Here is an 11,966-nt window from a genome sequence, read left to right as displayed (position 1 = left end):
CATGGTAAGTATTATTATAATTATTGTAGGGAAATTTAGCTTCATTAGCCTACGGAGATATTGAGATTTCATTAATGCAGAGTTGATATTCAATTCTACTTGAAAATATTTTAGTGTTAAATTTAGGAAATAATAAACATTAATAATATATTTCACATCTCTAAAGCCATATATATATATATATATATATATATATATATATATATACACAATAGGCAAAATATTAAAATAATTCCTTGATCACATAGAATTAGTGTTTTATATTATATCTCTCATGTAACACCTATTTGAAATTTTTCACCAAAATTAAATGTTCTCAAAAACAAACATCAGCAAAAAAGAATAAAAAAAGCTACATGTTGAAAATAGGATAAATTTCCAAACTGATATCTATAGATTGTATGAGTTAGAGTGGAAAAGCAAAACCAAACACTGAATTTTGAATTAAAAGTCTACATTAGTGTCCCAGCTCTACACTCCTGGTAGCAAATTAGTTTTATTCTTAATGAACTCACAGAGATTGTGTAATAGATTAAGTGATATGGCACAGAGTTCTTTAAAAAGTAAAAAATCATGAATATATATTATATACATAAAAATATACACATTTTTGCATAAAATATTCAGAAATAAGATGTACAAGAAGATGCATCTGATATAAAACTATAGAAAATATCAGTTCTATACATAGGTATCATTAAAAATTAATTTTATGTAATATAACTAATATATGATATCTACTTAAATATAAATGTGTTTAGTTATATTTAAATCATATATAATAATCCATATGTATATATTTGCTATTAACGCCACTACTACCATTAATGCTTGAATTTTTTCTTATTAACTTTCTGTAATTGAACTCTGGACACAAAAGACCTCAAATGAAGTGAGTGTCTAAGTGGGAGCAAAGGAAAAAATGCAACATACGAGTCCATCTCTGAGTTATGGCTCTATTAATAAAGCTCACCTCACATTTTAGTGATATTCACATCCCAATAAAAAGTATGGTCATAGATCATAAAAGAGGCTTAGAGATGTGTAGTACTTTATATTGTCAAATACAAAAAAATAAAAAAAGAACCCAAATCTATTCCCTAAACTGCACAAACATATTGCTTTGGGTAAAAACATGGCACAGTAATGTTAGCTGTGGGAAAAAAAGTTCATATAAAAAGCAGCAGATGCCTTCAACACCAGTAGCTACTTCTTTGTGAGCCTATCGCCATTTATATTATATGCTCTCTAACACTTCTCCACACCTTCCTTCCCTTGACAGAATCAAATCTCCTTGAGACTCCCTCAAAAAAACTTTTAAATTTCATTTGCTTGAGGTTCAGTCTTGATTTGATGTCATGAGAACACCTTAACTGAGCCCTCTAAACCCAACAAATTGTCTACGAGTGTGCAATTCTTTTTCTTTGAGATAAAACTATTTTATTCTCACAAATGAAAGACCTAATATTTTTATATTAATTCTCTCATGATAATATTTTTGTTAAATAATAATAAAAATTCCAATTGTAAAGGACTGAGAAAATAATATTTTGTTTTGTTCTGTCTCCAGTTTAATTGAGAAAGGCTTAAAGAGGGTCTGAGAAGAATATTTGCTGCCTGGGGCAAGCACAAGTAATGAAAAGGTTGCAGAAAGGGTAATTTCCAAACAAATGATTTTTCACAAGTTTCAACATTATTTTAGAATTAGATTTACTTTCACCTGAGTGGAACAAAGAGGAGTTGCATGGATGGGTATAAACTTCAATATGTAGGAATGATGTATTCATTTGTACCCTCCCACTTTTTTTTTTTCATTTAACAGTGGTGAATCCATTGTAAAAAAAATTCCATTCCTAAAAGAATAATAAGTTTAGGAATTAAGGTATATGAGATAGTGGTTCTCAAACTCTATTGTAGATAGAAATATCCCAGATATCCTGTTTTCAAATGCTGAGTTTCACCCCACATGTTGCTTACTGCTGGTAGATGTTATTTAATGATGAGTGAATAGAGAGCAATTGCTTTGGCATGTGCTCTGAGAACATGTATTTGAACACCTGTCACAGCACCTTTAATAATATCTAACATGCTTTAATGAGGTATAATATCTTGGTGAAGGCTCACAACATCCATCATGTAACTGAAACTTCATTATATTTACATTCATTTTCATGCTGTAGGAATTGATCAGATAATTGAAATAATAAAATCACACTCATTCAATAAATATTACATAAGTGTCTCTAACATGCTTGGTAGTTTTCTAGATGGTTGGAAAACAGGAAAGACAGAGTCATTTTTCATATACTGGAAAGGGGTAACACAGAGGAAAAAATAAATATGAACAAACAAATATGAGAATAAAATTGGCAGGCAGATAAGACCTAACTGGGAATTCAGTTTTGAGTATGAACTGAATAAAAAGAAGGACCTTAGCCAGGAAAAAAAGAAAAATGCTCAAATCTTTCAGGCAAGAGAAACAGCAAGTGTGAGAGGCTCAAGGCATTTATGTTAAAAGCTACAGTTGTAACTCTTTGAGCTGGATGTATTTTTTTTAATAGCTGACTATTTTTGTTCTCTTCTCAAGCAGGCATGTACAGCTGGAGGGGTATGTCTTGAATTTCTAACAGAACAGGATGCTCATACTAATTATCAAATAATACAAAGATATTTTAGTTTCTCTTTGCAGCGGAAGAGGGTGCACTTTAATCTGGTCAAAGTGAAGGCATATATGTCACTAAATTAGAGCCAGAATCAAATGCACATGGATTTATCAAATACTCATTTGTTTGTATAATACTTTAAATTGAGGAAGTTATAGATAAAGAGAAAGAAAAATCACTGCTCTGCATATGTAGAGGCTGAGCAGTTTCAGCATCTAAGAAGTGATTGAAAAACAGCTGAGTCTCATAAAGGTTGGAGAGAGAAATTACCAACTCGATATCTGAATACACTGCCAAGTGTTCATTTAAGCTGCCTCTAGACAAAGAAATTTGTGTCGACATTCCTTTGGCTTTGGGGATCTATGGAACACTCAAAAGAAAATAGTGGATATCATGTTATAACTTTAGTAAGAATAAACATGTTGGAGGCTAATTATATGTAAAAAAATGCCTTAATATAGTCTTTCAAATAGACACCAGTTAGTTAACTACAAACTAAAAGTACTTCTTTCTAAGTTTTTATCCTATCTTTTATGTACTAACACATAAAAGCCAATTTCAAGAAAGAATATTATAAGTTACTTTGAAAAATGCACAAAATGAAATTGGAGCTTTGTAGATCTTTGATATTTCTAAAAACTGAAGAAAATAAAAAGTGATCTGAGATGTTAATAAGTTATTCCTATCATGGAATAATTTTAATTAATCTACAACTTTAGTCCAGAATTAAAATTTCTTAATCTTCTCATGAAAAATGAAAAACTATGAGCATCACATTTTCAAAATGAAAAGTGATCTGAAACCTAGGAAACCCATCTTTTAATCTGTTTAGAAATAGAGAAAAAGATGCGGCATCAAAGCCAAAAGCTACAAATTATTTAATTCTCTTCTTTTATCCATGTTTCCCCCCCAAGACTCCCAACGTTCTAAACTGAAGCCATTTAGCTTTTGTTGGCAGGCTCAAGACTTAATCTGATTACTGGGGAGAGATGATGTAGATCAAAACAGTTCAAGGTTCCTTCTCACAACTGCCCTACTATCTATGAGGACCTCTTTCATTTTTTGCCTGCATTTTTGTAACCAAAATCATTGACTTTATATTACTTTTTCAATCATTGAAAAACTCTGGTGTCTGGTTGTTAGGTTCCTTACTATAATTAAGGCATGTTTTCTGGACTAGAGTTCTCACCCTTGTCCATGTCCCCAAGAAACTTCTTCCTTCTTCTTCTTCTCCTTCTCCTCCTCCTCCTCCTCCTCCTCCTCCTCCTCCTCCTCCTCCTCCTCCTCCTCCTCCTTCTTCTTCTTCTTCTTCTTCTTTTTTTTAGGAGATATATGTATGGGTCACCCTCTTGCTATCATGCAAGTTTCTTCATCTACCCCTCAGCTTTTGGGGTTATTGTCTACTTTCAAATTACTTGATGCAGAGTTAAGTTTCCACTTTTAATTTGCTTTTTGCACAAAGTGCTTATTAAACCTGATTACAAATAATAATCATATGATAGGTTGAAAAACTAATTTCTGAGGCCCACAAATCAAGCCTATTGAATTAGAAACCAATTCAACATCACACAAATCAATATTTTGGAAAAAAAACCCACTGTGGTGATTATATTGCAACAATAATCCTGTATTTATTTATAATTACCCAAGAAACTTCAAAATTTATCTCTGGATCACACTTAAGGTATATTTGATCAGAATCTTGAGAAGAGTCAGTTCTACTCTCATCCTGCCATGTGACTGTAATGAATAATCAAAGTTGCAGAATTAGTATTATAACACACTTGTCAGGACTCACTGTTCTAGATGTTCAGTCATCTAAGGCAAATACTTTTTGAAAATGACTCTATTCTACTTGAGCCTGTCTCATTTCTATTGTTTATGTATGAGTTCAGTCATTCACTCATTACATGTTTTTTTTTTTTTTTTTGGAAGAGAGGTGGCAAGTGTGATGCGAGGCTTCATTGCTTGTCTAATCTTGATGAACTTCCATAAACTCTGGAATATGATTATTATGGAAAGATGATAATTTTCCAGCAAAAATTTCAAGGAGGGCTTTATAATATAATAAATTCATGAGATCTTAAGCAGGAGTTTGTTTTCTAGTGCGACAAGAATGTTGTTGCAGGGCCTGACCTTGGACCCTCATGGAGGAATGCTTATCTTGCTCACTGTGCAGCAGCGAAGTTCTAACACAGAATGCTGTGTTTTGGAACAGAGTGCTGTCAGACACCTGCAAGCGCCATTTCCTTGCTCCTTTGACAAGAATTTATTCCCCTATTGGTACAAGTTCAGCCTATGTGGCAGTTTCTGAACTCTTGGTTTCTGGACTCCCATAATACAATCGATCACCTCTGGACTGTCATGACTGTTATATGTAAATTGGCAATAACCCACTATAAAAGCTATTTTTGCTGTACAATAAAGCAGACAATGTTCTCTGAAACTGTATCCAGGAGGGGTTTCTCCATGCACTCAAGCTCCTCACAGTTGATGCTGAAAGGGCTGGCTCCTGGGAAGAATATAATGGTTTTAGTAACTTAAGCAAAGCAAACATTTTGCCAGTAATAAGTCTAAAGTTGTACATATTTTATAAATAAAGAAACAAAATTAGTTTAAAAATAGATAAAATAGGAAGAGTGAGAGGCAAAAGATCTTGCAGAAGAAAAATTTAAGAAAAATAAGCTATTCCTTGGTAACTAAAATAAAGCATATTCAGGGCATGATTGATCAAGGAAAACTTCTTATGTTCAATATGTATGGGCCATCTGTACCATTTTTGTTTATGCTGTTGTTTTATTTTGGTACTCCATGGGGCATTGGCAAAGAAAGTCTAGAAATGTTTTGGATTACCCTCCTCTATCATGGGGGCACAATCATAGATAGGGTGCCAATTGAATCTAGTAGATAGTCTAGGGGTTTTGTTAAAAGTTCTACAATGCAAAGAACAGTCTCTCACAAGAAAAAAGTATTCAGCCTAAATTGTTGATAGTAATGGAACCAAGCAATCTTGAGCTATAGATAATAGTAGTCTAACAAGTGTCAGAACTGATGCTGAAGAACATTACTAAACCAGTGGAATCACAGAGACAGAAATCTGATTTTAAACAAAGCCTTGATATGTTTATATTCGATTCTAGAATACCCATGATAGGAAAAATGGAAGAAAAATTTAAATAGGAAATAATCCAAATAACACTGACAGACACATATACTGGTATCACCAAGCACCACTTTCCAATAGAACTTTCTGTAATGGTGGAAAAATTCTGTAGCTGCATTGTCTAATATGTTAGCCACTATAAACTTATGATTTTTGAGAAATTGAAGTGAACCTACTGAGACAGTGGGAATGATGAAGTGAAGTTTTTAGTTTTATATAATTTTAATTAGTACTTAATTAACCAGTGTGAACTGGATATGATAAAGGGTCCACCAATCAAATAAAATCATGTGAAATAAAAGTAGAACTAAGGTTTGAAGAAAGGTAAGGCATGCAGATATTAACTCAGGTAAATAAATAGGTTTCTAGGGCCAACGGCTGTAGAGATACTTTAATTATTTTGGAGATAAGCAAAGTTTCATTGCTAGCTCACATATGCAATGCGGCCTTGTAAACATTCTGAGAAACTCAGTCTAAAGTCCTTTCCAAAGATTTCTGTGATCTATTTAATACTTTCAGAAAAAAAATGTTCAAAATTTCTTCAGGTTGATAGTGCCTTTAACAACTTAGTATTTCTATTTTCACAGTGCCAATAGAAAATTAAGCTGTAAATTCCATATATCTCAGTCTGTTCAGACTGCCATTAAAAATACCATTAACTGGATAGCTTATAAACAACTTAAATTAAATTATCACAGCCCTGGAGAATGGAAAGTCCAAAACTGACTTGACAAAAGATTCACTCTCTGATGAGCACCAGCTTACTATTTCGTGGATAGTGATTTAATGCTGTGTGTTCATTTGGTAGAAGAGACAAAGTTGCTCTAGGTGGCCTCATTTATAGAGGCCCTATCCTATTAATGAGAATACCACATTCATGACTTAATCATGTTCTGAAGGGCCTACCCTTAATACCATCAGTTTGGAGGTTAGAGGATTAGGATTTCAACATATGGATTGGGAGTGGAGAGACTCAACTATTTCATCCATGGCACCAAGTAATGTTTATGCAGTGTTATCTTCATCATGGTATCATGCAACGTTTTGGGGAGGCACTAGAGATTTAATCCAGGGGTACTTTAACCCTGAGCCATATACTCACCTCTTTTTATTTTTGAGATAGGGTCTTGCTATGTTGCTTGGGGCCTCACTAAGTTACTTGGTCTGACCTAGAACTTGCAATTCTCCCACCTCAGCCTCCATGTTGATTGGATTACAGTCTTGAGCCACAATACCCAGATATGCACTGTTTATTAAGTAGGTCAAAACAACTTAATTATAGTAGATTCCATACGGTCCAAAATGTCATTGTGTTTACATCAAAAATTTAGACTAACACAGTAGCATCTAGGCTTCTCCATGGTTTGTAAACTGTAATTCTATGGTAAATTACTTCCTCTTCAAACAAGAGTAGGCACTGATTTTCAGCCTTTCAAGTTTTTCTAAAAGCTCTTTAGTTTAAATTATTTTATTTAATGGCATTCTGCATATGCAACTAAATTTGAACTGATACTGGGTGAACTTATCAATCACATCTTAAACAGATGAGAAAAGTATATTCTTGCAAATAACCCATAGGTGGCAAGACCCGGATTAAAAGGCAGATAATGTTCCTCCATTGAATTCTATACCCAAATACTTGTAAGGAAAGTTGTAACTCAGTGAAATTCTTTAATAGAATCATAGTCACTCATGTGAACAGTAGTGACTATAAGTTTTGACGCTAGGTGTATCTAATTATAAAACTCAACATTCTATAATAACTATTCCCTATCAATTATTTAGTGATAATAGAGAAAAGTCTTTCAATGTAGGAGTCATTAACATGCAAGTATCCTCCTGTGCTTACTGTGTAAGGTAACCATACTGGACCTGTATAATTTAGCAATAGTTTTGCAATAGTTTTGGGCTCTGAGCTCTGATTAAGCCCAATTCAAGGGAAATAGGATGCTGGGGATATATATATATATATATATATATATATATATATATATATATATATATATAGTACCATCAAAGTGAACAATTTAGTTTGATATCAACTGCAATTGCATTTTTCCAATTTGCATGTTTAATAGAGTAATAGAAAAATTGTGTTCTAGCTTCTGCTAGGAATTTTCTGTGACACAAAACTTGCCTTGCTTTAAACTATAAAGATATGAAATTTAAATAATAAAAGACTTGTTCATGTTTTAGGATTCTTTAGGTTTTATTTCCAGAATAATGATTTTTTTTCATAATTTTAAATCTAATTTATATGTCACATATTTAATATAACAGATGCTTGCAATGTTATTCCAAATTAATTTATCTTCATTTGTACAACTAAAATATACAACAATTTCCCAGTTTTATTATTTGTGAGCATATCTTGATTAAAAGGTTTCTCTAAAATTTATTTTCCAGGAAAACTTAATAATATTTTTATCTATAGAAATTAATAACAAAAAATGCAGTATTAAATTTTTTCAATATGAAATAGAATGAATCTTCATTATTCATGAATTCCATTTTATAAAGCTTGCCTGTCACTAAAATTTATTTTAACTCCCAATCAATACTTGTGTCACTTTTTGGGACAAGAATATAATGGTAAAAAATTTGAGTTACCTGATACACAGATCTTAGTTGAAATAGAATAAAACAATACTGGATATACTTGCATCAACTCTCATAATATAAAGTGCATATTTTGTGTTCTATTTTAAAGCCATGTTTTTTCATTAGCAATTTTGATATTTAAAATGGTCCAAGATGTAGGTAGTGTTGAAGTATTGTCAAGTGTTCCTATGTAAAAGGTGACTATGATCTGTGTTTACAAAGGATCTTAACTCAAGATTGAAGCACTTTTCATAATGAATTCAGTGTTAAAGAATCAACAACATAATAATATCATATATTATCCTTAAAAATAAATGCATAAAATAGGGTCATGCATTGAATAACTTATGAAAATATAATCAAAGTTTCACAGGAAAACATATCTATATTTCCTCTAGGAGCAATAATTCAATATTTACTAATCTGGGGTTTGCAATGAACATTTAAATGTAATACTACAAATAATGACAATCAACTATATTATAAATTAGTTTCTTCAACTTAAAGCAGAAATTCTGTTGCTAAAGTTTAATACATCATTGATGAGACTATTCAATATTGAGCCAATTTTTATTCATTCAACACTAAAGTTGTGGACTAAAGTTGTGTAAAATTTCAAATGTTTTTAAATAATAAATATTATATAGTCATATTAATAGATGCAAATGAAAGAAGTTAACACCCCTTCATGATAAAAGTCTTTAAAAACAAGAAATAGAAGGATCTTTACTTCAATATACTATACAATAGATACAATAAACCCAAAGCTAATGTCACATGGGGGAAAAACTGAAACATTTTTGCTAAAATCAGAAACAAAACATGAATGTTGATACTATATTTTATTCAATATAGTATTTGAAATTTTAACAATAGCAATTAGGAAAGAAAAATAAATACAAATACTAAGTTTTCACAATACTGAATGAATAAAACTGTCAGTTGAGTGTATTGTATCCAGCAAAACTACCCTTTAGAAATGAAGGAGGGCCAGCAGCATGGGCACATGCCTGAAATCCCAGTGGCTTAGGAGACTGAGGCAGGAAGATCCTAAAGCCAATCTCAGCAATGGTAAGGCACTAAACAACTCAGAGAGACTCTATCTCTACATAAAATACCAAATAAGGCTGAGGATGTGGCTCAGTGGTTGAATGCCCCTGAGTGCAATGCCTGGTACTGAAAGAAAGAAAGGGAAGAAAGGGAAGAAAGGAAGAAAGGAAGAAGGAAGGAAGGAAGGAAGGAAGGAAGGAAGGAAGGAAGGAAGGAAGGAGGAAGGAAGGAAAGAGAGAGAAAGACAAAAATTTTCTAAGACAAATAAGAACTGACAAAAACATATCTCTATCAGGCCTCTTCTGTAAGAAATTTTAAAGTTCTTCAAATAAAAAGAAAAAAATGCTAGTGTATATAACAAAAATATGGGACAGTATAAAACCCACTTCTATGAATAATTATACAAACATATACTGAATGTTCTAATATTGTAAGTACAGTGCAAAAACCATTCATGTCTTTATTATGAAGACAAAAACAGAAAACTTAAAAGTAACAATAATTCTATGAACATGTGAAAGACAGGCAATATATAAAGACACAAAATGGGATAGTCAAACTTTTATGAGGATGAACAGAAATGAAGGATAGAGTCATATTAGTCCATTTTTCTTGTTTGCTTTTTTTTGTTGTTGTTGTTGTTGTTTTGTTTTGGTTTTGCTCTTGAATTTATGATCTTGATCAGTTACTGTCATTTGAAAATAGCTTGTTTTAAACAAAATCTGGTTTTTGTAAGCTTCATGGTAACCACAAAGTAAAAATCTATAATTGATAAACAAAATTGTATGGAGGGAATCACACACCACTTGAGCAAATCACTTAACTACAACAGAAGAATATAAGAGTTGGAGAAAAAATGAGCTATAACAAAAATAAAAATTAAGTTAAAAATAGCTATAGCAAGACTTAACCTATTAGTAATTGCCTTGAATGTAAATTAAATAAATTCTTCAATTAAAGATATAGAGTGATGGAATGGGTTAAAATGAAACTAAATATTGCCTAGAAGAAACTCACTCACCTCTGAGGACCCACATAAACTGAAAGAAATGGAATTAGAAATTCTAGGCAAATAAAACCTGAAAGAAAATAGTAGTAGCTATACTTTTATCATATAAAATATACTTAAATCCACAGCAGTTAAAAAAAAGACAAAGAAATTCATTACATGATAATAAAGGGGTCAATCCAGGAATAGGAAATAATAATTCTAAATATATATGCACCAAATATTGGAGCAATTAAATATGTAAAGCAAATATTAATAGGTTTAAAGAGAGAATGAATTCATTGCAATAGTAATTATATGTTCTATAAAAATGACAACTTTTAGCCAAGGATAGACCATCCATAAAGAAAATAAACAAAGAAACAGCAGAATTAAATTATACCATAGACCCAAAGGACTTGATAGACATCGACAGAATGTTTCACCCAACAGCTACTGAATACATATTATTCTCATCACCATATAAACATTCTTCTCAATAGGTTCAGGTCACAAAATAATAACTTTTAATAAGTTTTAAAAACTGAAAATAGATTATCTTTTCCTGATCATAATTCAAGAAAAGTAGAAATCAAAAAGAAAAAAAATAATTGCAAACTATGCAAATACACAACTTAAGTTAGATTAACCAGTGAATCATGGAATAAATAAAGAAGTAAATTAAACTTTAAACAAATGAAATGAAAACAGAGACATAATATATCAAAACTTATGTGATACAACAAAAGTGATACCGAGGAAAGTTAATATCATAGACTTTGACATCAAAAAAAGTACAAAGATCAAAAAAAAAATTTACTGCTGCATCACAAAAACTAGAAAAATAAAAACAAACCTTATGTGACATTCACAAAAGAAAATAAAAATGACAGCAGAAAAAAAAATGGAGAATAAAAAAAAAACACATATGATGAACAAAATAAAGAGCTTTTTCTTGGGAAAAAAATAGACAAATCCTTAACTAAACTAAGAAAAAAAGAGAGAAGACTCATATAAATAAAATCTGAAATAAAAAGAGAGACATTGAAAGTGACACCACAGAGATCCAAAGGAAAATTCAAGATTATGATAAGTACAATAAGCCAAGAAATTTGATAACCTAGAAAAAATGGACAAATTCATAAACAAATACACCTTACCAAGCCTAAAATATGAAGAAGCAGAAAACATGAAAAAAAATCAATGTTTAATAGTGAGATTAATCAGTAAAAAAAAAAATTCCATCAAAGAAAAGCCCAGGAATATATGTCTTCACTGCTGTGTTCTATCCAACATTTAAAGATGAACTAATACCAATTCTACATAAGTGATTTCAAAAAGTACAGATTTCTTCACTATTACACCAGCATTAATTGATATCAAAACTGAATAAGGTCCGGGTACGATGGTGCACACCTGTAATCCCAGCAGTCTAGAGGCTTAGACAGGAGGATTGCTAAATCAAAGGCAGCCTCATCAAGGGTGAGGTACTAAGCAACTC

Source organism: Spermophilus citellus (genome assembly GCF_964194105.1).
Source record: "Spermophilus citellus genome assembly, chromosome: 7".
Classification (NCBI taxonomy): Eukaryota; Metazoa; Chordata; class Mammalia; order Rodentia; family Sciuridae; genus Spermophilus; species Spermophilus citellus.
The sequence above is the reverse complement of the archived record's forward strand: the minus strand, read 5'-3'. Positions refer to the sequence as shown.